A 5,388-nucleotide genomic window follows, 5' to 3' on the forward strand; every position below is an offset into this window, starting at 1 on the left:
AAATTATGGTATATGCTGGTGATGGAATACTATTGTGCTAAAAGGAATAACAAACTGGAGAAGTTCCAGGCGACCTGGAGAGACCTCCGGGAACTGATGCAGAGCGAAAGGAGCAGAGCCAGAAGAACTCTATACACAGAGACTGATATACTGTGGTAAAATTGAATGTAATGGACCTCTGTACCAGCAGCAATACAATGACCCAGGACAATTCTGAGGGATTTATGGTAAAGATGCTACCCACATTCAGAGGAAGGACTGCAGGAGAGGAAACATATAAGAAAAACAACTGCTTGAACGCATGGGTCGGGGTGGACATGATTGAGGGTGTGGACTCGAAACTACCACACCAATGCAACTACCAACAATTTGGAAATAGGTCTTGATCAAGGACACATGACAAAACTAGTGGAAATGCGCATCAGCCATGGGTGGGGGGTTGTAGGAGGGGGGGTTGAAGGGGAAAGGTGGAGCATGAATCATGTAACCATGTTAAAAATGAATATTAATAAACGTTAAAAAAATATATAAAAAAAATATTTCAATAGAGTATTCCTTCCTTCCATGCAACCACAGTTCATCCGTACTTTCTCATTCTGTGCAATTCTTGTCCATGTTCTCCCAAATATTCTCTTCAGAAATTCTACCCAATGGACTAGAAGCCCTTTTCTGCTTCTTTTTTCATTTCATAATTATCAGTGCAATATTTGACTACTAATCTATTGTCCCTTGCTCTCACTGCTTTCCCTGCCTATATCTTTCTTCCATTCATACATATTATGAATAATAACCCTTACAATACTTCTAGACTTTGGACTATGACTAGAAAAATACTGTAGGCTATATACAAACAAAATAAGGACTAAAACTACATATTGTGAAATATTTACATTTGGAAAATATTATAAGCATTTTTTGTATTGACTTGACTTTTTCCATTGACTTCTGAACCATTGACCTTTTTTTAAATAAAAATATTTTATTTTACCGATTACATGTGATAACAAATTTCCCACATAAGTTTTCCAGAGTTATGTGATCCAAATTGTCTCCTTTCCTCCCTTCCCTCTCCACTCCCAGAAATGGAAAGCAATTCAATCTTGGCTATATATGTTTTATCATGTAAAATAGAAAATATTATGTTTCAGCAAAATAATAACAATAACAATTTAATCCAAAGTTTTCCAAAGTGTAAGATAGGGAAGGGGGTGGGGGGAGCAGGCAGGGGAAGTGGAGTTCAAAACTCTCTGGAAAGGTGCAAAGCAATGGTTGAAATTGTTGGGTATTTTCTAGTACAAATTCTGCATAAATACATCCATTCTTTTCAATTAAAACAAAATTCGATGAAAATCCAAAATAACAAGACTAAAGGAGGCAAATTCACTTCAACTGAAAGTGAATACAAGTACAATGAATATTTAATGCAGTATTCACAAATACCTCAAACCTGAGTCAGCAATGGAATCCTGATTTAGGAGGAGATTTGCTACCAACACCAACAGCTGGGGCAGGCTCATGACATAAACTATGCTATCTAATTTCCTGAAAGGTCAGATTTGTGAATTCCAAATTAAGTAGTCTTTATATGGAAGTTAAATATACCATATTTCTGTTAGATTTCCCAAAGTCATTCATTTTGGTAAATAACAATACAAGCTGGTTTCCAAGAAAATCTGACACTTGAAGAACAATGAAGGTAACTTAAGAATACTTAAAGATAATCATTTGAAATTTTCAATTTAAATTTAACTGTCTTAAATTATTTTTCTTCTAATTTTAAGTAAAATAATATTCTTTTATGAAGAGTAAAAATATAGCTCATTTGTAGAGAAAATTCTCTTTAACCATTGAAATTAGTACAAACAATGACAATGGAAACAGTTTATTTAAGTGTAAGAAATGGAGAAACAGAAAAAAACGCCCAAATCCAGAAAATATGATATATTATATTTATACTGAACTTCACAAATAGTTGTCATAAGAGGAAATACCATTGTTTATTTTATGAAAATGCTTTAGCTAGAGATAGTGTGAAACCTATTAAATTAATATAACTTCATGAAAGTGTACAAACAGAATCCTTATCACCAGACTAAAGAATTTTGCCAGAGAAAATTATGTGTTTAATACCAAAAAACTTTTTTTAAAAACCATGTCTGCAGTATCAAAAGGAGAACTTATTTAATTACTAAGTATAAAAAGTCTCATTAGACAGAATAAATGCTGTTGTTCCCTGATGCTATTGATATAGGATAATAGACATATGAGTTGAAAGACACCTCAGAGGCATTCTAGTCTCTTCCCATTCCCCTTCCTTTTACAGATTAGCAAAGTGAGAGGTAAAGGGGTTGTGACTTACCCAATATTATGCAAAGTGGTTGAAAGGAAACTCAGTGAATCTAATACAAAACAAATTTGAGTGGTTACATTTATTCATGTTCAGTCATTTCATTTGTGTCCAACTATTTCTGACCCCATTAGGGGTTTTTTTGGCCAAGATACTGGAGTGGTTTGTCATTTCATTCTTCAGTTCATTTTACAGATAAGGAAACTGGGACAAAGAGTTATGTGACCTGCCCAAGGTCACACAGCTAGTGTCTGAAGTAAAATTTGAACTCAGATCATCCTTACTTCAGGTGGGGCACCCTATTCACTTGTACTCCCTAGCTGCTCTGGTTATTATTTATTATTATTGTTGTTGTTGTTATCGTAATTATAATTATTATATACTGATACAAATATTATATATTATTAGTTAACTAAAAAGTAAAATCTCTACATTTTGTCATTTGAGAGAACAAATCAATAGATATAGTTAAAGATTCTTAATTGGTTATAAGTGTTTTATATATATATATATATGCATATATATATATATATACATATTTATAATTTCCAATATCAACAACATAATATATATATTTTTTTCAATTCTAGATTTTCTCCCTCCCTCTATTTCCATAGTACTATGCTGTTGATATTGGAAATAAAAGGAGGGAGAGAATTTGGAACTAAGAAAAATGAATAAAATTACAAAAAACTGCTAATAGAAAAGGTTTCTTTTGTTACTTTGAAAATATATTAATGATACAACCACATCAAGAGAACTTCTTAACATCATTGATCAATTTTTTCATTAAAATATTACAATTAGGGCAAATTTCATTGACTTCTACACAGATAGAATTAAATCAATATTAAGACAAAAGTACAGGCCAAAAGTATAGCATTTCGTGCAATTTGGATATTGCATGCTTCCTAGACAATCATTTGTATAAAGAAATATGATTGAGAAGATACATATGTAAAGGTGAAAATTAATGGTTGGCTAAAATATATGAAGATTATAAATAATAGTGGTAGTTGCCCATTCAAAGTATTATTGCTCAAAGTCAAAATGACTTTAATAGTTTTTATTTATAAAAGAGGTGGAAAGAGTGAAAGCAGAGAAATACAAAAGGGTAGAGAAGACATTAGCCCATCTAACTAAATATTGCTCTGGTGACTCAGCCAGGACTTGTTGACCTTCAACAGGAATTAAACTCTCTCCAGAAGAAAGGAAAGGGAAAGCCTGCTATCCACTCACCTAAGTTCCCTCCAAGAGGCAGGTCAAGGAAATGGCTTGAGCTGAAGGTGATTCTTGAGACTGACTTTCTTCCTTGAGCTGACCTTCTTTTTGAAGCTGACTTCCCTCTTGAAGCCCAACTACTTCTTAGAGTTGACTTCCTTTCTTAGCCCCAGAAATTCAGAGCCTTTTGGAGTGGATTCTTGTCTCTTCCCCTTTTCACAGGGACCAATCACAGCTTCCAAATTGTCTAGCACTGCCAGTGGGAACCACTTCTCATCTTCTGGAGGGGTAAATACCCATCAAAAGATTTTACTGATTCCTGGCTGATTGAGTTTCTGAGGGTGTGAATTCTCTAAGTGGTTTGTGAGCTCCTTTACCTAGTTCAAGGTTTGTTGATTCAATCAAAAGGTAGACAAAGGAGAATTAATTCTGTCTTAGCAATCTAGGGAGGTATTAAGTAAGGGTACTTAAATTTTTGTTAACCAATGTGTTAGCTCCAACTATGCAAAGAGAATAAGGGATTCCCTTTCACAAGTATATACTCAAAGAGAACAAAAAATTCCCTTTTACATATACATACAGTTTTTAAAGTCCATTAAAAGGAAAGCTTTCTTCAAAATTGTGGTATTACAGTGAAGAGAGTACTTCATTGTGAAGTAACCTATCTTTTTCACTCCAAAAAACTTTAAAGTGTTTTTGAGCTAAAAGAAGAAAAAGCCTTTTTTTCTTAAGAAGAATAATAGAGATAAAGCAAATTCATTAAAAAAAAAACTTACCTTTTGTCTTAGAATCAATACTAAATATTGGTTTTAAGGCAGAAGAGTGATAAGGGCTAGGCAATGGGGGTTAAGTGTCTTGCCGAGGGTCATATAACTGTCTGAGGTCAGATTTGAACCCCAGACCTCCTGTTTCCTGAACTAGTTAGCTGCTGATTCAAATTCATTTTATAATAAAAATTCCCTCCTAAAACTTGATTTATTTAGTAGATACTATGAAGATAGGATTAACCTTCCCCTTGCCTATTTTTAGCTAATCAAATCAAGAACTTAAAGTACCCCTACTTGACACTAAGAGGTGCGAGTCACTTGCTAAAGTGGGTGACAACTCCAGAGGCCACTGCCCCACCCCTGGGCAGTGCTAGGCAAATTGAAAGACTGCAATTGGTTCCTGTAAAGTGGGGAAAGGACAGGAAGTGACATAGAAAAAGGACTATAAGAAGACCTGGACTTCTCATTCAGGCTTCTCTTTTGAACTTCTCCTTTGGAGTTCATCTTTGGAGACTGCATTGGTGAGCTGGACTGAAGGAGGACACTCTTTCCCTGGATCCTGCATCAGCTTGCTAGATGAGTAGCTGGCCTTCCTTTCCTGGCTTCTGGAGAGACTGGTTCTGGAGATTCCTGTCTTGTCTTTGGAGGAGGCTGTGTTGATTGAACTCTAGCTAAAGACACTACAGGACCTCTTGCTGAGGATTACCTGGAAATCCATGTGGGGAAGCCCCTGTGGGGCTGAGCCTCACTTCACTGGAAAAGGGTTGATAGGCTTGTTAAAGTCTGTCTCTTTACCTATATTTTTCCACTTTCACTCTTTCTACCTCTTTGTAAATAAAACTGCTAAAAGTCATTTTGATTTAAGCTATAATATTTTTAAATTGGCGACCACTATATTATTTTAGAACTTTCATATTTAGCATAAAATCTAAAATTTAAATTTTTACAATACTTTTTATTTTTTTATTTAAAATATTTTTCTTTAGTAGATACTTTTTAAAAAGTCAAGTGAGTAAGTAAATCATTACAAAGGCCTCAAGGTTACCCTCTGAT

Source organism: Gracilinanus agilis, chromosome 3 (assembly GCF_016433145.1).
Source record: "Gracilinanus agilis isolate LMUSP501 chromosome 3, AgileGrace, whole genome shotgun sequence".
Taxonomy (NCBI): domain Eukaryota; kingdom Metazoa; phylum Chordata; class Mammalia; order Didelphimorphia; family Didelphidae; genus Gracilinanus; species Gracilinanus agilis.